The sequence below is a fragment of the Anabrus simplex genome, chromosome X, assembly GCF_040414725.1.
Source record: "Anabrus simplex isolate iqAnaSimp1 chromosome X, ASM4041472v1, whole genome shotgun sequence".
Taxonomy (NCBI): domain Eukaryota; kingdom Metazoa; phylum Arthropoda; class Insecta; order Orthoptera; family Tettigoniidae; genus Anabrus; species Anabrus simplex.
In genome coordinates, this window is record NC_090279.1 from 159302677 (window position 1) to 159328167 (window position 25491).

General features: G+C 39.6%; 1 pseudogene; it reads right to left on the reverse strand.

The window, feature by feature from the left end:
• Positions 1-1271: 1271 nt before the first annotated feature.
• On the reverse strand, positions 1272-19281 carry LOC136886736 (putative nuclease HARBI1; annotated as a pseudogene).
• Between the last annotated feature and the right edge of the window lie 6210 nt (positions 19282-25491).

A 25491-nucleotide genomic window follows, 5' to 3' on the forward strand; every position in this document is an offset into this window, starting at 1 on the left:
ATTGATCTTTTGGTCGTTCATGTTCCTGTTCGCAGTTCAGAACCAACGCACTAAACACGCACTGTGTCAAACAGGTCTTACACGGCACACACACGATGCTCAACTGAACAACTTTGGGAGCAGGTGGTCAAAACCTGTTGCTACGCAGGTACAGCGTTGCGTGTCGCCAGTGTTGCCGGATCGACCGTTCTGACTTCATTCACCGAATTTTATTGTCACAGGTTGTACTTGAAATTTTATCTGGAAGTTGACTGTTTTCTATGCAATGAGAAAAAAACGTCAATTTACTGGTGTTTCAAATCAGTTTGTAAAGGTCAAGAAATGAAGCAGAAGGTAAAACATGGTGAAATACTGCAGATAAGGCTTCTTCTAGTGGCGCTGACACGATAAATATTGAAAAGTGAACGGATCTGCAGATGATGAAATAAGAATGTCTTTCTAGTACCTACTTCACTGGAAATAACTAACATTTCTATTATTGATGATGTTGAGATTGTCGCAGGAAAACAGGTAGGCAAACTTAAATAGGGGCTCTGTTTACCAGTAAATAACTTTTCAATTCGCACTAAGCAGTTAGTCAGTGATGACTGGTGAGTAGAGTCCGGATTTCCATGCAAATGCATGATTTTAACCTTAGACCGGGCGCGCCAATTTCTGTCACACTACTGGGCGCGCTACGTTTTCAGTCGTTTACAGGCTTCCAATCGCATTTCATTTAACGGCGTTTTATCTTTTGTCTCAATGTTGTTCTCCAAATCAAATCAAAAACTTGTATTAGTGACTAATATGAATGTACTTAAAATGGATAATTATGTACACGTGAACTAATTCTGATAGCGACATGAATACTGCGCCTATTTAAAACGAGTTAAGCAGTAGATACATAATTAAATTAATGTAATTGTAATAGTTTAATATTTGCACAATTATACAATGAAATGAAAGATATAATAGCAAAAAATGACGGATGGTAAATAACCTTTGTTGCCATGTCCAAAAAAATCTTTCACACCTTCACAAATTTAGAATCGCGCTCACGGCTGTATTTCACTTCCTCCCGCTTCCTAGAAATGTACAAATTAGTCCAGTATAATAGTTCATCGACAATCTCAGCGTTTATCAACTGCATGAAACAGTCAATTTCCGTTGTTACCTTCCTCGCCTACCTTTCCGATAATGGCAGTATTCCTAGCTTTTACCCTCGAAGTAAGTTTTGAAAAGTCCGTCGTAGACCACATTGTTCCTCCATCTCTCCCGACAATAAATTCTCTTTAGTTACCGTCTTCATAGATCTCACGCTCGGAATCAGCCCCCTGCTCCGTATCACTGTTATGATCCTGATCTGATACGTTTATAATTTCCTCCTCTCCATCCGAAAAATCCGAGGCAGAGTCCTCTATTTCATCGGACAACTGGCTCAAAATGTCAGATATGTCTTCATCATTGACAAAACAAGACCTAAAGTAGAAATATACTACGTGTAATTACGCCTTATTTTGCCTAATTACCCGAAAAGCACAGAGGAAAGAAACTATTTTAGAGAAATAAATTTTACTTACATGACCAGGCGCGCGGTTGACTTTGTCAACCAGCTTCGGGTTCCAAGAGTTCGCTCGAAATAATTACACACGTATCACTTCCACTGTTGTCAAAACTCGACTGAGCAGAAGGGCAAGAGTGAGAGCAAAGGTATTAGACGCGAGGTGGTGAAAGGCCGACACTTCTAGGAATTACGGCGTAAAATAGCGCGCTGGTTGACAAAAACAACCAGCGCGCCCGGTCTAGGGTTAAATAAGCTGGTTACACTTCTCAAACTTTGCAAAAATTCGTTTTATGACTTAATGATTCCAAACAATAGTCCTTTTCCCCTGCATGTTTGCATGTTTTGGCCTATTTAGGAGAAAATTCATGCATAATGCACATTTTGAAGATTGTTGATTTAATAGCGAATATTTGGACGTTTATATTGCATAATATGACTTTTCTTCTGACTTTGGCGCATATATAATGTTATCTTGCATGATAATGCCTTTTACGAATGTTGGCTTGCAGAATTTGGGACCGTTCTTCCATGTTATACAGTATGTCTGTTATTGAGACGGAGAGAATGTATTCCTGGCATCCTATCTGACAAGCGGTTGAGATCCTATAAACCAATTAAACAAGCACTTTCTTATCTGTTGCTTGAGTAAACATGACGTAAGCCGGAAGGCCCCACGTCAATCTCTGTAATTCTTAGGAATAAGGCGTCCCGGTTACAAATTGCTATAAACTGAACCGTAAATTGTGCATTACTAAATGACGGCTCAATTTTTCTTCTATGTTAGATGGACAAAATAAAATTTCTATCACACTTCTGTGACGCCGCGTTACTGAGATAGCGGCTTACAAACCTTGGTTTTACACTGAACCTTCCGTTGTTATCCTGGAATTTCCTACCCGGAACTCTCACTCGTCATACGTCTTTTTTTAATCACAGCTTCAATCTTTAGCAGTTATTGAAGACATCATCATCTGCAATGATGATGATGCTTGTTGTAGGGGCCTAACATCTAATCAATTATCGCACGGAGAAGTAGCTACAGCAGCTAGAGATAAGCTGAACAAAATGATCCGTTCAAATACTTATTTCGAATTCGTCAAGCTTATAAAAGACGTATTGCGATGAAAATATAAAGACGTACAATTTGATCTCACTTTGTCCCAAATGTCTTCATTTAAGTATGCACCTGTCACATCTTGTGACGTGGAAAGGTCATTTTCTGTGCTTAACAATGTGCTGACATATAAAGGGATGAATATATAACAAGTCAGTTCGGAGAAATTAGTTTTTGTATAATGTTTCAAAAGGAACTGAATTTTGAGAATGCATATATTCCAGTTTATTGTGCATGTTTTGCCATATGATAGGGCATGAATTCATGCATATTTTGAGATGTGATAGTACATGGAAGTCCGGGTCCTACTGATGAGCAAACACCTACTATAAAATTACTCAAATGTAATTTTTGAAAGAGCCATGTATAAAATTATTATTATTATTATTATTATTATTATTATTATTATTATTATTATTATTATTATTATTATTACATGGTTAGCGTGCTGATCTTTGGTCACAGGGGTCCCGAGTTCGATTCCCGGTAGGGTCGGGAATTTTAACCATCATTGGTTAATTTCACTGTGTGTATGTGTTGTTATTATCATTTCATCATCATGATGCGCAGGTCGCCTACGGGAGTGGAATCAAAAGACTTGCACCTGGCGTGCCGAACATGTTTTCGGACACTCCCGGCTCTAAATGCTATACGCCATTTCATTTTTCATCTCCCTCTGTGGATCAGCGGTAAAGTGTCGGCCTCCGGATCCCAAAATAACGAGTTCAAACCCGGTAGAGGTAGTCGGATTTTTGAAGGGCGGAAACAAAGCCATTCGACCGATGTCGGTATGTAAGAGATGAGATTAATGGAAACTCAGTCATAGACGCCCAAGAGAAATTCAGTTTACTCTGCCCTCTAGGAGGTCTAGAGTAAAACGGAACATCTAAACTGACGAGCAAGCAGCCAGATGGCGTCATATTAAAATGCTTGCTCAAGGTAGCTGAGGCCATACGATTATTATTATTAATTCAAAACAAACTGCACAGAGAACAAAACAGGGGAATGCGTAGTGGCTAGTGGAGGCTTGCATGACATAGCATGCTCAGTACCACTTTCATGTTTACAGTAATCTTAAATATTATAGGAAGAGAGATTGAGGACGAGTTCCCACTCGATGGTCGAACATTATCAAGAGTACAACTGGGCCGAACCTCTGTGGTACAACATGTCTGGCCGGAGACCGCAAGAGATGGAGACAACTGACCAATAGCTTCCTCGGAGTTCACGATCCTTAGAACTGAGGGAACGAAGAGAGAGAGAGAGAGAAAATAGGAACTCGTTAATTTCTTTGAAGAATTTTCCTTGATTTTATTGAGGTATGAATACGTTTACTCGAATGCTTAGTGCAAATTTGATAGTAATATAACAATGAGAACTCTAAAAGCTTTAATATTCATGAAAATACATGAAACTACAGTACAAAAGTCTGATTTGTTGGAGAGGATATCTAGCCTCTTAATACGGTTCTCTCTTCTCGCATAAGGTGGTTGCGTTCATAAAATACGACTCCGAGTAGAGTATCGCGGAGTAACTATAGGTGGGCCGGCACAAGCTTGCACTTGAAAATTTGTAATTCATGTTGGCACCACTACAAAAATGAAATGAAGAACGTCACCCGTCAATCAGAATCACCAGTCTACTACTTTTTATGTCAGATACAGTTACGCATTTTATTCATGTTAATCCGTATTTAGTTCCGTATAGTGCTTATAATCTTTTATTTGATACACAAATATGAGCATTTTAAAAAATATTATAAGGTTTAAGCGAGTCACAATATAAATACGAACTATTTTCAGTTGATTGTTGTTGGCAATATGGGTAGTATAGTGGTGCCATCTATATCTAGCTTGACTATCGTATTGAAGTGTTGCCGTTTCGCCTGTCATCGCTACCACGTGGTCAGGTGTGATTTGCACGTTTATGAAAGTTCTGTTTTCTTTGTGAGATAATTGTGAAATTTTATTTTAACGAATGCAGTGCGATGTCACGGAAACGAAAACATAGTTATGAACCGGGAAGTGATAATCCTTTGCGCCGTGGAGTGGCCCTTAATAGTCAGGCATCATAATTAGTGCAGACAACTCGTGAGTTTTACGAGAAGGAGAATGAATTCGTACGCTTGTATAGCCATCTCTCTATTCCTGTAGATCAAGTTGTGGAACGAACATGTCAAACATTAGGGCTTTCAAAGCGTACTGTTATTCAGACAGGTGTTCGCCTCGAGGAACAGAAGGAAAGAGGGACTGGGGAACATAGCAGTAGCGGAAACGGAGCTGATAGTAGGGACTTGTTTCACAGCACTCCGGGAAAGAAACGAATTAAGCTTCTGAAACAGGAATTCTTTCCAGGCTAATGCAATACGAAGACACGTGTACGGTGTGATGAAAGTTCTATTTTTGTCGGCCGATTTCATTTGTATTGTGTATCATCGCGATGACATTACAAGAATTTCTCCCATGTTTTTAAAAACTCACGTGTCGTGCAGTCAGCTGTTGTGCTGGCAACATCGCTTCGTGCGCCATTATGCGCATCTGTCATGTGCATCCTTACGCCGGCCCACCTATTGCAAGGTTAACTCTGTGTAACGGTATTTCGAGAACGCTTGGAGTGAATACAGAGTAACAGAACATGGCTAAACAATTCAGCAATGTTATTTGTTTTACTATAACCTCATTTGCGAGGAATTTAATGACTAATTTTCAGGTGAGTTTCTTCATAGCTAGTTTTTTTTTTTTTTTTTTTTTGCTAGTTGCTTTAAGTCGCACCGACACAGATAGGTCTTATGGCGGTCTCAGAAGGAACTCGTACCAGTTCAAATAAAAGAGTCGTTCAAATGAACTAGTTAGTTCCTGAACGACCGAAATAAGGTCGCACATAAATGGCGTAAGACGTGTTCTTGGCGATGTGCTGAGGGCTCCGCCGTTCAGCACTTACACCCGCCTGCGCTCTTGCTTCCCCTGTCAAGCCGTTATCATCCTTCGAGGCTCCTCCCGCTGCCGCACCCCGCACCCTGGCTAAACTCTAGGAACCCACTGAGGGCCATGATGTGGGTGCTTCGTAGGACCTTGTGGATCCTGAGGGCAGCGGCCGGGGAACTGTGTAACTAAGAGAAGCGAGGCGACATCCCTGGACAGACACGGGACAGAGATGGTCTCTTTAGCCTTTTCACACACGAAGTCCAGTTGACACCTGCTTTGTGGGATATGAATACTGATGAATTGGAAAAGGATTTGAAAAGGAAAAACTGGGAGGAAGTATTCTTTTATATGAAGTTACCTTCCTTCCATCATATAACTTGGTGATCTGCAGAAGAGTTTCCAAAAAGGCATTTTGGGAGCTGGACGCTTCCTGCGTTTGACATTTTCCTGATTAAACACTTGAAGAGACTTATATCTAACATTGCAATATTAATTATTCAGGAACATTCCTTATTAAGGGGACGCTTCCACAGGATTCGTGGAAGGTAGGATGGAGAGAGGGTCATGGGGATGAAGGGAGGTAGACCCAGAAGATGGATGAAATGTGTGCGGTAAGATCTCAGAGAAAAGCAGTTCTATAATAGTCGAGATTGCATTAGCTGTTAGCCTATTAACGTATGTGCATAAATGCCATTGTAGTGTAGTTAATTCATTGATAAATGTTGTAAGCAAGCAGATTTCTATTCAGCTAGTGCCATCGGATTACTATTAATATTATTATTAATCTAAACGTATCGTGGTGCTGGTCAGTGAAAACTCGACCGATATTAATTTGAGGAATATGCAGTCAATTTTCCCCATCAAAATTAGAATTTTCCGCGTATGTGTCCTTTTGAAAGTTCTTCTTCTTCTTCTCCTTCTGGCTGCTTTCAAGAAACAAATTTGAGATGGTAGTCTGCTTCACAGCGTTCCAAGACTTTGCAATGAAGTGAAGCGCATCCACGATTGAAACTTTAAATAATGATAGATCCTTTGCAACAGCCATAAGGAATAAAATTCGCTGCACCAAGTTCTTCCTATAAAGTGGCTTAAAGGGGGAGGTTGTAGCTTGCGTGTGCAGTTAGCAGGCAGAAATTCTAACTGCAACAACAGAGAATAACACTTTTTTCCATGGAAAGCTTTTAGAGAAACGAAGAGAATTCACCTAAAAATTTTCTTGAAAATTTTTGAGTTAATGTAGCCTTTCTTTTACAGTGGAAATAATATTGTCTGCTTCACTGTAAGTGTTGTTTGTATCCTACATTTTCTAACTATTCTTTTCAGTTTCAAACCTACTTTATTGCTGTATAGTTTAAGTTTAATAGAACACTCTGTGCCATGGTTTTATATAATGATTCACTGATAATTACAGGGGGAAGGTCTTCTCTTTTCAATTTTCTGGTAGAGTTTAGCTTCATTTCCCGCTTCCGTAGCCTTCCTCTTATGTGGTCTTCCTGTATGCGATTGTGTTTGTGCCCGGGAAAAACTTGAAATACAGATTGAATGGCATTCGAAAGACGAAGAGAAATAAAATAAACATATAGTACAATATGTAAAACATTTATGAAGCCTCGTCCTCCTGCTGGAATGCCTCCAACTCCCTTCCCCAGCTGCTCAAGTTACTGCTGCCAGCGTGGTCGCCAATGCTCCGAGGAAAATGCCTATACAACGCAGTAAGTTCAGTTGATAATGGTCATTATCTGTACCCTACACTTAGATCCATTTCGTCTGAGTCCATATAAAGAGATGCTGACGACTTGGTGGCTTTAAAAATTGCCTGCCTGCCACTAGTAATTATGGTCATGTGCCTATCACCACCTATGAAGGGTGGAAGACTGAATATACTAGTTTTTCAATTTATATAAAGAATGAAAGGGCTCTTTATGTCTGGATAATTAAGGATTTGTGAACAATTATGAATTCAAAATTAAAACAGTTTAAGATAGATGCAGCCTTGTTACTCATTGTAATTTTTCAAACCTTATTGGCATCGTTGTTCAAACATCGTCCTTTGTAGACTTTTTCTTATGCTGTTTTAATATTTACGTTTTGCACATCTAATCGGGAAGTTAAGGGGAACGCGCTAACTATACGCTGCCTGGCTGCAGGCGCAGCTCGATACAGCCCAGTTGGCTCACGTCCGCTGCTTCGCCCCTCCCTACCTCCCCGCCACACCCCGATACTCCCGCGGCACTTCTAATTTTACGACTATTTATTTGTTCAATTTTGGCGTTTAAACTTGCGCTGGGAACATGCAGTTTTCACCTTTTCATTCTACTGCCTCCCACGAATGTTCCTACCAAATTTCAACCAAATCCGAGTGTAACACATGCATGTGTTCCCTCGTAAGAAGAGCGCACCTAGCAGCAAAACGATGCGTTCACGAACTCCAGCGGGAACCAGTTTCACGACCAGCGAGGCCTTGTATAATAACGTAAGCAGTGGTTTTTGTAGTGTAATAAAAAAGCCGCGGCCTGTGACTGTAAGTCAGATACTCCTTGTATTAAACAGTACAAACCATAGATGACATTCTACAAAATACATGAAGTTCAGCATCATTCAACATAAGTCACTGTTGTATTTTTCTATGGGGTTAACTTTCTGGAGCGCATACATCGTGTAAATCCCCGTAATCTGTTCATAAACACTTCACAAATTTGGGAATTATTATTATTATTATTATTATTATTATTATTATTATTTTAGTGCAAGCATTGCACTCATTCAGTGAGACACGTTTTCAATCTAACGGTTGTTTGTCAAATCTCTACTTGTTCTACAGAACTTAATCGTCGGAAAAAATAAAAATAAAATCAGTAAGTAGTTTCAAATTTATCCGAGGAATATGTTTCTCTCCACATCTTCGTCCTACATATCTTTTTTATTTATTATTATTTATTATTTGCTTTACGCCACACCGATACAGATAGGTCTTATGGCGACGATGGGAAAGGAGGGGCTTAGGAGTAGGAAGGAAGCAGCCGTGGCCGTAATTAAGGTACAGCCCCAGCATTTGTCTGGTGTGAAAATGGGAAACCACGGAAAACCACCTTCAGGGCTGCCAACAGTGGGGTTCGAACCCACTATCTCCCGGATGCAAGCTCACAGCTGCGCGCCCCTAACCGCACGGCCAACTCGCTCGGTGTCCTACATATCCAAAACACCAGGAGTTACCACACCTCTAAAAACCCTGGAGAGCACTTTCGATAATATTTCAATCTTTTCATAATAGACGGAGCATATTTCACGGTATATCGCGAGTTCATTTGTTAAAATATGGTACTTTAAGTATCCAGAAAGTTATATATTGGTGAGAAAGAGAATATGAAAACCTTCGCGCGTATCGCTGTTACCAAAAATTGGCCCCTATCGATTGGGCATCACCTAAGTTAGAAACCAACAGCCGCCACAGACATATAAAGCTAAAATATAACCGGTTTGGTTATAGACTTTTGAATTCAAGTGCTTCACTTTATCAGTTATTTACTTTTGCATTACACATACATTTTCATCGGCGAGGAAAATAACCTCTTCAGTGACGTCTAGGCTATCTATAACAGTTATTAGCGGAGCTGGTGAGGATCAAACCAGCCTTCGGGCTGAATATCCAACAAACATCCATTTTCATAAGAATATGTTGATGGCGACGATGGGAGAGGACTAACTAACTAACTAACTAACTAACTAACTGACTGACTGACTGACTGACTAACTAACTAACTAACAACCCACTTTTCCTTTTGCAAAAATCAAATGATCATAAATATGTCTCCCGGTCATGGCCATCCATCAACGGCTTCTAATTTCAGATGACCACCAGCCATACGGCATAGCCTGCACAGTGTCTAGGTAACACTGTCTGACCATCCAGTAGCGGCCCTCCCACTTTTTGGACAAAATATTGCATTTTTATTCGCACTTTAGTCGACTGAAATTACGAATAACAGGAAATATTTAAATAAGCAATTTGTACAAGCCCTGTTGTCTTATCAGCTAATTCTTTCACTTATTTTCTGTAATTATCAACAAAATTATTAGCGGAAATACGCACAAAATGTCGTTCGTCCAGGCTAAATGTATAGCGCCGCAGCAAATAGCGGAGACTTTGCATGTGGTGTGACGAAGGGTAGCAGGGGTATTTCTTCTTTCGTTTCACCCTCTTTGGGGTACATTAAACCGATCATTTCTCTGTGTGTTGTTGTTTTCTTAGTGCCCAGTATTTCTTCATTCTTTCTGATCTTAGTTTCCTCACACCTTTCGAGATAATAGATTTCATTTTTAACGCAGATTTGTCTTGGAATCTTATATTTTCGTCTTTAGTTATTACTGTAGCTGTTCGATCGAACAGCGGACTTACTGTAAATTTTAATTCTACTAGGACTTTTTCAATGTCTTTAAACCAGTTGGTTTTTGTTTCGCGCTTGCGGAAAAATTCAAAGCCGCAAAGTCATGGACACAGGTATGATCCACACGTTTGCCGCGCGCATTCGTCAGTCTGGCAGTCTCTTTATATTAGTGTCTCTTAGTTTCTTAGTATGTAGTCAAATACTAAATGATTGTAATTGTATAGTGACGCCGTACTTCTATTAATTGTAATAAATGCGCAATATTGTTCCTTTGGTGAAAGTTTTATTGTGTAGTATTGAGTCAAAATCTAAAAAAACAAAAACAAAAAAAAAAACCTATTATTACCGCACGTAAATTGATAAACTGTCAACCTTTACCTCTCTGTCGAAATTTGCTCAGAGAGCATCAAACAACTTACTATTTTGTAGCTTGTTTCTTCAGTTTTGATGTATGTTTGTATTTTTTTTCCGCGCACTTTTAATTCTCAATCGCCGCTACTGTGGCCATCCATACCTTACATCACACCCTGCACGGTTGCTATGGTTATACTTCGTCACACATTTTGTCACGTCACGTTACACAAATTTTCGGATGACCTCCAGCCGTAAGACATATTTATGTCACAAGTTATTTGGACACTCCATTTGTACGACCTCTGCTGACACATTTGGTATTTACTCGACAAAATTCAATGAAGCTCAGCAATGGATCACCCAACGGACATGCGCATTGCGATTTGATAGAATAAAATGGAGCGTCAAAACTGACGCGCAGGCAGCCTAAAGGAGACAAATTAAAATATCTGCACATGGTAGATGAAGTTATACTATTATTATAGACACGATAATAATAAGCTCTTGGGCTTTTGTCGTGTCAGGAAATAAGGTGAAATCCTTTACGTTTCACAGAGAACTATGCTCTACGTCTTCAGAACAAAATCTCGTCTGTTCACGAGCAAGTCTTCCCATATAATGCAATTATTAAAAATTCAAACCTTCGTTATATAATAATAATAATAATAATAATAATAATAATAATAATAATAATAATAATAGCTTTATGTCCCACGAAATACTTTTACGGTTTTCGGAGACGCCGAGGTGCCGAAATTCAGTCCCGCAGTCCTTATTTTACGTGCCAGTAAATCTACCTTTACGAGGCTGACGTATATGAGCACCTTCAAATACCATCTTACCAGTCTAATATATCGAACGTATCAAGTTGGTGTCAGAAGGTCAGCACCTCAACCGTCCGAGCCACTCAGACCAGCTATTATTATTATTATTATTATTATCCCACTTATGTAAATTTAACTGTGTATTAGCGCCAGTATATCAAGGATAATATCCGTATATATCATGATCTATCTTTAACCGAGAATTTCGCCCCTGAAATTCAGCTATGTCCTTGAAGTGCCAATGTTGCCCCGCCTTCTTTTACAGCGAGGGCAGATATTATTTTCATCCATTTCGAAAGGAAAAAAGATGACAGATATTGTCGTTAAAGGGTAATTTTCCTGACCCCGTCTTCTACGAAATGAAGGGAAATTCTATTCGCCGACTAAAGCTCAAAAAACTTGTGAGCCTGACTACAATGGACTTGCTAGTACACTCGTGTGTTATTTCCGCATCGTCCTGTTCAACAACGAATCAAAGATGTAATTCAGCTCCTCCATTCTATAGATAGATAATTTTAACTCAAATGTTCTCTACCCAATAAAATTACTTATTAAACATTAATAACATTCGGGCTAAATTTGAATAAATTGACCATTATAATAATTCAGTATGCAGTTAGATAAAATTTTGCACTTGAATAATCCGGCGCACAGATACAAGGGAACAAGATTTTAAGAATTATTTCAGTTAAGGGTGGGTCCTTAGTTTACAAGAATGAGTATTAAGTGATGTCAACCTAAAGTATGAATATTTCTTAGAGGTTATGGTTTCCGTGACAGCTGAAAATCACATCCAATAATGCAGTTATATAGCCTATCTTCCACCAGTCAATTATTTGAAACAGGACATAATTATATTCGTATCTTTAAGGAATTAATCTATACAACACAGGATAAAATTGTGAAGGAAAGTCTTTACCAGAAACGATCGAAGATCCGGCAAGTTTGTTGTGTCTACACTGTCAGAGAGGCCAAAGCCATTGCTGTTATTCTTGTTTGTCCTCCCTCCAAGCTATGAAGCTTTGAGCGCAAGATTTCAAGACGCATGGCATTAATAAAATACGAATATATGAATTTTGAAACGCGGTGAAGGAAATTTAAAGGAACGAAAGAAAGAATTCGATTGGAGAAAGCAGTTTATTCAATAAATATGAACGTATGTTCTCTTACTTGACACAACTTATCGCAGAGTTGGCTCAAAACATCTGCTGGGTAGTGAACTAGGCTCCAAAAATAATGGAAACAATTCACCGATATCTTAGTTCGTCAACTTCACTTATGTAACATAGTGAAGTTTGTAAAGACTGTTTGAACATGAGACCTATATCGGTCACACTGAAATGTTAATAAACTGGCAGAAAATATAGCATTCCAGCAAGATATAGCAGAGATCTTAAATTCAGGAGGTCGAATCGCGATTGACCTGGCATTTGATAGGGTGGATCATAGGAGACTACTGGCAAAAATGAGTGCAATTGGACTACGGTATTACAAAAGAGTGACTGAACGGGCGGCTATATTTCTCGACAATAGATTTCAGAGAATTAAAGTAGGCGAAGCTTTATCTGACCATGTAATAATTAAGAGGGGAATTCCTCAAGGCAGTATTATTGGACCTTTATGTTTTCTTATAATAAATGGTATGAGTAAAGAAGTGGTATCAGAGATAAGGCTTTTTGCGGATGATGTTATTCTGTATAGAGTCTAATATTTATTTATTTATTTATTTATTTATTTATTTATTTATTTATTTATTTATTTATTTATTTATTTATTTATTTATTGACCACTGAACATAGCAGGCTTTCGCCCAGATACATATTCACCATATCCATAAAAAACAAATATACTATTCCTCTTACCCCCTCCTACTAAATATGATTCCTAATTGACATCTAACCCAATATACAGTATATAGAACTGATAAAAAAGAGAAATGATTCGCTCCTTATCGGAGACCTTGGCAGAACGGCAACATGAATATATATATGAATGCCTTTCGGCGAGAAAAAAAAAAAAAAAGAAAAGAAAAAGAAAAACATTAAAATAAATAAGACATATCGGCACTCTAGGGGGTACATGATCTGCCCCCATCCTTAGTGTCAGCAACACTTGTCCATTTGCTTCCTCCTCACAATCAGACATCTTACGCCCCCCATACACTATCCAACCTGGTACGTCAGTGCTTCCAACTTGGTCGGATGGCAGACCGGGTTGGACAACGGTTCGATAGTTTGTGGTGACGAGCGAACCACACCGCACCGGGTAGGACGGACCCCAGGTTTTCCACCCCGGCCGTAAACACGCGCCAACCTGGGAGCAACAAATGTTTGGCGCACCAAGTACGACAGTGTGTGTTCGCATCAAACTGGTTTGAGCCGGACCTGAGGTGCGCGGCAGACAGTCGAGTGACTCACTTCACTGAAGTGACTTCAGTTGTTGATAGCGCTGTTAACGGAGCGGTTGTTTACGGAGCGGAGGCTCCGGGCGCTTTCAATCGTTTGCCTCCGGAGAACCTCCGATTGAATTGCAAGCGCGTAGTTTGAACTTGGTACGGGAGAAATGAACGAGCATTTGTACAGGAATTTATAACTTGTCGCTATTAATGTGAAAAACTACGCCCCTCCGTTAATACTTCAGTTATTTGGCGATATTACAAATAGGCCTAGCATTCTTACGTACAAACATTATAATTATGTAACAGAACCTCCGATTGAATGACAAGCGCGTAGTGCGAACTTGGTACGGGAGAAATGGAAGAGCATTTTCTCAGGAATTTAAAACTTGTCACTACTATTGTGCGAAACTAGGTCCCTCAGTTAATACCTTAACTATTTATCGATATTGCACATAGCATTCTTACGTACAAACATAATTATGCATTTTCTTAAATATAAACATGTTATAATTTAGGCCTTGTCCGTGACTGTAAATTACTTCGTTATGAAATAATTAATACTATTATCACTGCATGCCGGGCTGAGTGGCTCGGACGTTTGAGGCATTGGCTTTCTGACCCCAATTTCGCAGGTTCGATTCTGGCTCAGTCCGGTGATATTTGAAGGTGCTCAAATTCGTCTGCCTCGTGTTGGTAGATTTAATTACACGTAAAAGAACTCCTGCGTAACCAAATTCTGGCATCACGGCGTCCCCGAAAACCTTATAAGTAGTTAGTGGGATGTAAAGCCAATATTATTATTATTATTATTATTATTATTATTATTATTATTATTATTATTATTATTATTATTATTATTACTAGCTGATGTACCCGTGCTTCGCTACGGGATTCTCAGAAAGACTGACTTGGTGGTTTTCCTAACTGAATTCAACATAGGTCATTACAAAAACGTCAGTAGGAATGTAGCGATTGAAAGCAATGTTATCATATAAAATACTCGATCAAATGAAAAACCGCACACTTTCTCACTTTCTAAGAGTCTAAGAGTCCAAAGTTCCAGAATTGGAATAACCAGGTCGCAGACTGCCGTGAACACTCCTCTGTCATTATTTCGTTAAATATGCACACTACTTATTCCAATCAGTGGCTCGAATACAATGATGAACCTGTGTGTTACGTACCAGATATATCAGAAAATGTATGAACCAGAGGAATGGCATGCTAAAGAAGAAAGTTATCTTACACCCCAGCTACTTCCCACCAATATATAGGCAGGCTGTTACAGTCGGTACGACCAAGCGAGTTGTCCGTATGGTTAGGGGCGCGCAGCTGTGAGATTGCATCCGGGGGATAGTGGATTCGAACCCCACTGCCGGCAACCCTGAAGATGGTATTCGGGAGATGATGGGTTCGAGCCCCACTGTCGGCAGCCCTGACAATGGTTCTCCGTGGTTTCCCATTTTCACACCAGGAGAATGCCGGGACTGTACCTTAATTAAAGCGACGGCCGCTTCCTTCCACTTCCTAGACCTTTCCTATCCCATCGTCGCATAAGACATATCTGTGTCGGTGCGACGATAAGCAAAAAAAGAGATGGTATTCCGTGGTTTCCCATTTTCACACCAGTCACACCAGGCTGTACCTTAAAGCCAAGACCGTTTCCTACACACCACTATTCATTTCCTGTCCCATCGTCGCCATAAGACCTATCTGTGTCGGTGCGACGTAAAACAACTAGCAAAGAAAAAAGAACATTGAATGACAAGCGCGTAGTGTGAACTTCATACGGGAGGAATGAACGAGCATTTTCACAGGAATTTATGACTTGTCGCTGTTTTTGCGCGAAACTACACTCCTTCTTTAACTGTTTTTAATGCTATTTGTTCGGGGCGTCGACCTATGAAGATCCTTTGCCCCTATTTGCACCATATATGAGGAAACCTGCGTGTATTATGTAAATGGCGGTAGGGTAAAGTGTTGAATGCGAGGAAAGGAACGTTAAGGATGACACAAACACCCAGTCCCCAGGCCAGGGATATTAATAATTTACAATTAAAAGTACTTGACCCGGCCGGGAATCGAACCCGTGGCCGCCGGGTGACTGGCGGACGCGTTGCCACCTACACCGCAAGACCGGTGGTTAGGAGTCATTTGTGCCATGTTTTACAGAGCAGCACTTACAGATTTGAACCGCTTGAACTCCTCCCTCCGCTCGTAAATAATCATCCTTTACTTCTGCACGTCTTTCACGTTTTTTACATATGTCCAGAAATTAAAAACGAATTCAAATTTAACTTGAAATTACTGTATTCTAGCGCCAATATAATGGGAATATTTCCATGATAATAATAATAATGAACGAACCACTGTGTAAGTTCTGCACAGGTAGGGCCTGCATTTTTCTGAGGAACATCATCATCATCATCATCATCTGTTTACCCTCCAGGTTCGGCTTTTCCCTCGGACTGAGCGAGGGATCCCACCTCTACCGCCTCAAGGGCAGTGTCCTGGAGCTTCAGACTCTTGGTCGGAGGATACAACTGAGGAGTATGACCAGTACCTCGCCCAGGCGGCCTCACCTGCTATAGTGAACAGGGGCCTAGTAGGGGGATGGGAAGATTGGAAGGGATAGGCAAGGATGAGGGAAGGAAGCGGCCGTGGCCTTAAGATAGGTACCATCCCGGCATTTGCCTGGAGGTGAAGTGGAAACCACGGAAAACCACTTCGAGGATGGCTGAGGTGGGAATCGAACCCGCCTCTACTCAGTTGACCTCCCGAGGCTGAGTGGACCCCGTTCCAGCCCTCGTACCACTTTTCAAATTTCGTGGCAGAGCCGGGAATCGAACCCGGACCTCCGGGGGTGGCAGCCAATCACGCTAACCACTACACCACAGAGGCGGCCTTCTGAGGAACAACTGAATCTATTTAGATATATTGTTTGTTGTATCTACAGGGTTTATACCTACAGGTATATGGGGTATGTATTATATGTCGATATAATTGCATTTTCTTGATAACAAATGTCTATACGTTCTTTGTTAAGGGGTATTATATGGAATATCGGTGATATACATCAATTTTTGTGTATGCAGGTAACGATTTTTATAGGGCACCTACATTCATGGACGTAAGTTTGAAATTACAGCCCACTACGTCCTTACACTCGGAGCTACTGTTGCGAATAGGAGGCGGCCCCTCCGGTTAACCTCCGGAGCTCCGTTAACTGCTCTGCCTCCGTCGGTAGTACCGGAGATAACCGGAGGAGCGCTGTAATCGTATCATCCGATTCAATCAACAGGAGGACCGCCTCCTCTTCACAGCGCTAGTTGTTGATCTCACAGTGGACGTATCAGTCTCAGTGGTCTGTGTTTACAGTTATTTCGTTGTTCTTGTTAACATTACATTATGTACGAGGAAGTGAATGAAGAAACGCCACCAGATAATATTTTGTCAAAACAATCAAAGAAAATGAAGGCTGGAGATGCAGATAAGACGATGGTGTTTAAATTTATGAACCCTGCGTTTTTGAGAGATTTTATAGAAACCTACAGAAACGCTCCCTGTTTATGGCAGATATCGTCAAAGGAGTACCATAACAAGCAGAAGAGGGATTTGGCTTTGCAAGAGCTACTAGAATTCACAAAAATGCAATTCTTGAGGCCACTTTGGGTTTTGTAAAGAAAAGAATAGAAAACATTGGGAGCTGCTTCAGAAGAGAACTTGCCAAAGTACAATCTTCCAAGACAAGTGGGACAGGTACAGAAAATGTGTATACTCCTAAATTATGGTATTTTGAGCTGTTGGGATTCACAACTATGCGCGAATTACCTAAGGCAAGCAAATCTTCTTTGTCGTCTACTAGTACATCTTTGGATGCAAATGAAGAAATGGAACCACAGGAAGAGGGTGAATCAGAAGACCAAATCTTCAACGCAACTGAAGAGGTGTCACATTATACGTCATATTTATAATTATTTAATGAAAAATTAGTGAAAAAGTTGATGTCGGAGCCGAGAATTTTTTAAATTTTAATTATTGGTATTAATGTTTAATCTACATTAACTAGACTCAAATTAAGTTTTCAATGAACTGAAAAGTAAGTGAAAAAAAAGTAGAAAATACAATCGATCTAATTACAGTATTTCCAGATAAGTGTTCTCGAAGGAAACAATCCGGAAATAATTCAGGAATTGTAAAATTGATTGTTGTGGTGGAAGAGTTGGTTTCAAGCTGCCGGATATGGTGGTCAGAAAAGTGTGGCAGTGCAGATGCCAAGACCTGGGTTCGATTCCCGGCATGGTGTATAAGTATATGGTGATTTGGTTAAGTAATGGAATCAATGCACTAAGCTCATTTATAAGCAAATTTATTAACACTGAAAATACACCATACATCAAACAATAATTTTATTATAGTTTGTTATGCACTCACTTCATAATTATATCGTAAGCTTTTTGCTTCAAGTACAGTAATTTTAGAGGACCATTTTATCTTGCCAATCAACCGATCCAATTCCACAAAAGTACTCCAAATAGTTTTGTCTTGATTTTTTCCTGCTTCTGTTAGTTTTCTGGCAGAAAGTCCTTGTTTATTTGCATAGGTATTTTGTGATGGAGCATCTCCTCTCCGTTCTCCGTCTATGATACAACCGTTTTCTGTGTCTTCTCTATCCAATGAAGTACGGGTAATGTAACTGCCGTTACGGCGTAAGAAGTTGCGCAGCACTATGCAAGCTAACACTACATCATCTACTTTCTCAGGACTCATTGTAATGGTTGTATGGAAAATACGGAAACGAGAAGCCAAAATTCCAAAGGCGTTCTCTACTACACGCCTACTACTAGCCCTTGACAGTCTGTAATTGTATACTAGCTGGTCGTGTGAAATCAATTTCCTCTGAGGAAACGGTTTTTGCACTTCGGGCCTCAGGCTAAAAGCCGAATCTCCTAAAAACGTAAAGTTTAACCCAGCCACGGTTTGTCTTGTGTTTGGTAAATTCAGCTCATAGTTTTTCAACCTTGAAAAAAAAAAAAAAAAAAAAGTCTGTCATTTCAATGACACAATCATCGGATATTCTTCCGTTAACACCAACATCGGCCATCAACAATTTGTATCCAGCGTCTACTAATCCTCCTTCTTCTTCTTCTTCTTCTTCTTCTTAAGACGCCGCCTCCGAGCGGAGGTTGGCGATCCACGTAACTAGCTCTGATCTTGACAGCGCAGAATGGAATGTCGTTTCTGAAGTACAGCAGTGCCATCTTCGAAGGTCTTTCAGCCATGAATTTCTTCTTCTCCCAACAGATCTCTTCCCCTGTATCTTCCCTTCTATAATAAGCTGTAATAACTGATACCTCTCACCTCTCATGATATGTCCTAGGTATTGCGTTTTCCTCTGTTTTATGGTGAGCAGTAGTTCTTTTTGCTTTTTCATCGGACGAAGGACCTCGGCATTTGAGATTTTCATTACCCAGGATATCCGCAAGAGACGGCGATACAGGAACATTTCGAAGGCATCAATACGTTTTTCTACGATTGGATCCAAAGTCCAGCTTTCATATCCATATAGGAGAACAGAAAATATATAGCAGCGGATCAAACCAATTCGTAGTTGGAGATTGAGAGAACAATACTATAGAACCCCTTATAATTATAATATAATGATCCGCTGTTATGGGGGCAAACAATAGCAACATGTTTCCCATCAATAGCTCCTCCACAGTTTGGGAAGTTCCACATTTCATGAAATTCCAAAGCAATGTCCAGCCATTCTTTTGGTGATGTTGGAAACTGAAATCAATAATAATGGGACAAACTGATAATTATTCTCGAATCAACAATACATTGTATAAATTGTTATAATGTGTAACATATTATATATATATATATATATATATTTTGCTAGTTGCTTTACGTCGCACCGACGCAGATAGGTCTTATGGCGACGATGGGAAAGGGAAGGGCTAGGAGTGGGAAGGAAGCGGCCGTGGCCTTAATTAAGGTACAGCCCCAGCATTTGCCTGGTGTGAAAATGGGAAACCACGGAAAACCATTTTCAGGGCTGCCGACAGTGGGGTTCGAACCTACTATCTCCCGAATACTGGATACTGGCTGCACTTAAGCGACTGCAGCTATTGAGCTCGGTAGATATATTAATTTACAAAATAAAATATGTGAAAACTCGTTACAACAGTTGGTCAACTTAGAACCATGTTTCCTACTTTTACTTTCTCCCCTTTTCATAATAAGACAGGAGAAAGCATTGTAATCTTAAAAAAAATTGACTTCTGCTTTATGTTGGAAAAATTTTTTAAAGGTCCCATGAGCCCAAAAAACGTGTGCTGTTTAAGAAAAATTCTATCGGTACATGTGCTGTGAATGAATGCGTATACTGTCTGAGGTCAAGTGCAGTATATATAGCCAATCAGTAAACGACACAATAGAAAAAACGAGTGTTGTGAGAATTTGGAGAAAACCAGTTCAGTAGTTTTTTTGCGCTAGCTTGGTACACATACACATACAGACATTCATATTATCAAATACAGTAGAGATAATACGCGACACTGAGCGAGATATCGAGGGACAGCTACTGGAGCTCACTCTAGCGGATAGACCTGAACAGTACTGATTCTCTCATAAGAGCACGTGTATTTTTGTGTGAAGTTTTTGGTGTTATTTATGCGTTTTCAATGAGGTGACAAAAAATAAATAGTAGTGTGTGTCAGTCCTCGATATCTCCTCTCAACATGAGGGGAAAGGTATGTGCTGTGTTTGGCTGCAGTAATTACGAAGTAGAGAAAAATGCGCGGTCGTTCTTCAGGTTCCCTCGTGACAAGAACATGTAAGTAATATTGTGTTTGTATATACATTCTTTCAGTGACAGAGATTTTTATAGTACTTCATAATGTTCTGACCTGCTCGACCCATATTTTAACTGGCATAAAATGCAATACGCATATTTTATTCTATAGTGCAGCAGTTTACCTTCAATACCGATGTGTTGTTGTAGGTGTGATCTGTGGGTTTTGAAATGTCACAGAAGCGATTTGGATAAGCTGTACAAGAAAGAAGGGACGTTACGCTTATATAAGATTTATAAGATCTGTTCAGATCATTTCCAGGCCAGCGACTTTAGAAATCCCCGACAATACAGCCAAGGGTATGTTACATTTTTGCTCTAATTGTACGTAAATATTCCTCAAAGCATCACTATCGACAACATTTTCATACTTTTCTTTCTTTATCCCTCTTCTCAGATTAAAGCCGTGATTTTATGGATTATCTTTCTGTTAGTAGGCTTCATGTTAGGAGGAAAATTGTCCAGCTATTAAATGTTAATTCGCCGGGTTGAGTGGCTCAGACGGTTAAGGCACTGGCCTTTTGGCCCCAACTTGGCAGGTTCGATCCTGGCTCAGTCCGGTGGTATTTGAAGGTGCTCAAATACGTCAGCCTCGTGTCGGTAGATTTATTGGCACGTAAAAGAACTCCTGCGGGACTAAATTCCGGCACCTCGGCGTCTCCGAAAACCGTAAAAGAGTAGTTAGTGGGACGTAAACAAAAATATTATTATTATTATTATTATTATTATTATTATTATTATTATTATTATTATTATTATTATTATTATTATTATTATTAAATGTTAATTCACTATATCATATGTGTAAGGAATATTTTTCTATTAGTACGCTTCATGTTAAGAGGAAAATTGTCCAGCTATTAAATGTTAATTCATTGCATCATATGTGTAAGGAATGTGCCGATATTTTTATTGACAAGTGTCTTAATGTGATGATACAATGTTTTTAAATGAGAAAAAAGACAAATCCAACCGTAAGAGTTCAGGCAAGAATGCTAAAGCTAAAAAAGTAATGCATAAATGAAAGATCAAGCCATTTCACACCTTGTTTATATGTCTAATTTCAGTCTTTGAATAATAACCTTTTAAATAATTCTTCATTCATTTATCCAGAATCGCTTTAGCAACTTCGAAGTTAATATCTCAATAACACTTTCTTTCTAGACGTAATTTATTTATCCATTTCCGTATATACATTTCCATTGATATTTTAATTTAGCGCGATTTGTTCAGATCAAGTCACTAGGAGCGCCACCGTCGAATTGTCTCCCATTTTAGCAAGGCGAAATTCGTAAGTGTCGCGTATTATCTCTACTGTATTTGATATTATACATGCAATCAGGCATTTTGTGAAAACAGTTTTTTTTTGCTCGTGGGACCTAAAACAGATATTTTCACAAAAATGTCGAAATAGATTTTTCCGCATACGTAACTTTTTCTATAGGCCTAGTAGTCTATAGGTGAGAAATTAAATGAGCATTTTAATAGCTTTCCCCATGTTTTAGTTAGGACACAAATACATTCACGTACACACAAACAAAAACGCACCCAACTCTATTGGTAGCATGAAGTATCTACTTTTTAGGCCAACAAGTACTTTTTGGTACACCAGTAAAGTCGAGGCTACCTATCTGTTTTTTTTTTTTTTTTTTTTTTTTTTCAGATCATAGGCACTAACCCAACTTCTTCAATCAAACGTAATCTAACACAAAAACCTATGGTAGTGAAAAAGTCTCGTTCTAAAAAGCTGAAATTGAAAGTAAAAGGGAAAAATTTGATAAATACAGCGATTACAGACCTTCAACAGAATGAAGATGAATACGATGTAGTTGGAAAGTCAGTATCAGCTAAGCTACGAAAGATGACGGAAATTCAGAGAATCCACGCTGAGAAACTTATCCATGATCTTATGTATATGGGGTTACTTGAGAAGCTGGATGAAACTACCACTATATTGAACAGTGTCAGTTCTAATTACACTTGGATTACAACACCATCAGGACATAGTAGTTGTAGCACAGTCAACAGTGACAGCCGTTACTTCAACCCAATAAATTATCAAGAAGAACATTCAATGTCAATGTCAAATGTTTCTACAGAAGTCTGTAAAAAATAAATTACTGTTTTTCAGTTTTATTATTGTTAAAGAGTTAATCTGTGTTCAAAAACACAGATCAATCTGTATCACTCAAGTGTATGTAATGAATGATCGAATTTTGCAGAAAAAAGTGTTCATTATTATTTCAATTATCAGAATGATATTGATAATATTTTTAACCTTCAGTATCAAATTTCCTAAAAAATAATTAAGCAGTCGTGCATTAAAAATAACAACGATTTTTTTTTGGTTTATTAGCATTAAAACGAGTTGATCAGTTGCCAAGAAACGCAAGGTGGCAGCAAGCCTATCATCCACTGGTATAGCTTCTATTAATACTGTATCTTTTTTTTTTTTTTGGATCGAAGGTGTCACTAGTTCAATTAAGTACTTATATTCATCTTCTGCCATTCGTAAATAATTCTTGACCGGGCGAGTTGGCCGTGCGCGTTGAGGCGCGCGGCTGTGAGCTTGCATCCGGGAGATAGTAGGTTCGAATCCCACTATCGGCAGCCCTGAAGATGGTTTTCCGTGGTTTCCCATTTTCACACCAGGCAAATGCTGGGGCTGTACCTTAATTAAGGCCACGGCCGCTTCCTTCCAACTCCTAGGCCTTTCCTATCCCATCGTCGCCAGAAGACCTATCTGTGTCGGAGCGACGTAAAGCCCCTAGTAAAAAAAAAAATTAAAAAAAAATCTTGAAGTCATACGGGTTGTTTTCTCTTAGTTCTAATAGTAAGTTCATGTGTGAGTATTCATTTCTTTTTTGTAGCCAACTTTTAACCCAGCACTTTTCGAGGCTTTTTTTTTTTTTTTTTTGAACAAATACTCCAGCATCATTCAACAGTAATATTGCGGTAGCCAAACGTTTCTTCGCGTCCATTACTTAAATTCACAAACCAGCAGCAATCAATACAATTTATCAGTGGCGGCTGGTCGTATCTGAGGCTGGGTGTTGCACCAAAATTTTCAATGTTGCAATTTTAAATGAGAATCGAATAGAAATAACAAGAATCCCTAGTATCCGTATGTAATGAACTGCATTCATATTAAAATTGAAATATATCCAGCAATTAAAACACAGGAAATAAGAGTATAACTACAGTTATTCTTACCTCACTTGAATTGGAAATTCGCCCTCCTGTTTTTCATTGATGTAAACTTGTCAGTCACCCGTTGATTGCAGTCTGCGATTTCCATCAGCAGATCTCTTTCTATAGAAAGCATCGCCAAGGCCGACAATCTTTCCTGGGTCATAGAGTTCCTTAAGGAAGTTTTTATTTTATTCAAAGTAGAAAAACATCTTTCTGCTTCGACAGACGTCATAGGGATTGTAAGAATTAAACTTCAGCAGTTTCAAGCACTCAGTTCAGTGAACGTCCTCTCTAGGTTGTTGGTTATTATAAACACTGCTAAACTAACAACAGCCGACAATGATCTGAATTCTTGTGCTAAATAGGGGCTGCCTGGCCGAGGCGGTAAAGGCGTGCTCGGTTCGCCCAGAAGGACGTGGGTTCAAATCCCCGTCAGGAAGTCGTAAAATTTAAGAAACGAGATTTCCACTTCCGGAGGTGCATATGGCCCTGAGGTTCACTCAGCCTACACCAAAAATGAGTACCAGGTTAATTCCTAGGGGCAAAGGTGGCCAGGCGTAGAGCTAACCACTCTACCCCATCATGTGCCGAGGTTAACAATGGTGGAAGACTTTACCTTCCACTCCTACAAGGGCCTTCATGGCCTGTACGTAGGTGACTTTGCTTTGCTTTCTTGTGCTAAATAGATGGACGATAGTTCATGGCGTAATTTCAGTTTGTCCCAAACCGTATACACTATTTGTTGAAACTAAACTACACAAACACCGGCAGCTTTGTGACGAACTCTTACTCACAATTCAGAATCCATCAGTTTTAATAATAACGCACAGAAAAATTACCTAGAACCAAAACACTCAGTCACCTGAAAACACACCAAGACCTGCACGTGATAAATGTAAACATAACGTCTACATTAACACCAACAACTCCATGTTGCAATAGTCCACAAAGCTCGTTTTACGGTTGGCAAATGTATAACATGAAGTTATGCTGATGAGAAAACGTTTCCTCCGAAAGTATGTCCTCAAAACAAATTTTGGGATTTAATAAAAGGTTATGATTGCCCATGAAGTACCAATGTTGGTAACATTGTGAATGGTGCGGTGCAGCTTACCCTTACCCTAGTGGCGTGGAAAAGAAATTACCGTTGCGAGTGGAGAGAAAGCAGGGATGAAGTCATCTCTGCAGAGTGGTGCAATCTAACGGGGACATTTGGAGTTGTTTTTCGATAGGGGACTTGCTGGTCTCATGCAACTCCCTAGGACCGATACTGGCGGGCTTGCTACCTGATGCTATACATCGTATACAGGCTTAGGCTTGACCCTACTGAAACTAAATAGCGGCGCGCTGGGCGCTAGGGAGTTTGGCGTAGGAAAGTCAACCCCCTGAGTTTGTTTTGAATACGGCGGAGTTTAATGGTTCGTTACGAAGTATTAGAACATCGAACGACAAAATGTGCTTGGTTTAACACATTTTAGAGTACGTGTTAGGTTTATTAAACTGCAAAATAGGAAGAAAAGACGACAAATGAAGCGTAAAATTATTGGGAGTTGTGCAAACCTGCAACAATACCACGCACCGCCCCTGCAATTTATTACTCACAAATTAAAACAGACAAAGTGATAACGTGTATGTGATTCTACAAAGGTTGGTTCGATACTGGTACGATAGTGTGTGGGAATGCGACGCACCAGACTTTTGTTGAACAAACATCTGACGTACGAGGTTGGGCCTTGAGTGGCAAACCATGTTCGATGGCGTATGGAGATTCGCTGACCGAACATTTGTGTGCCCCAACCTCGAGCAAACCTTGTTCGGCGTGGTTCGTCGGACCGGATTGGATAGTGTATGGCCTGCTTTAAGCATCAAACGCTTCTCCAAACTCGGAAAATCGATCC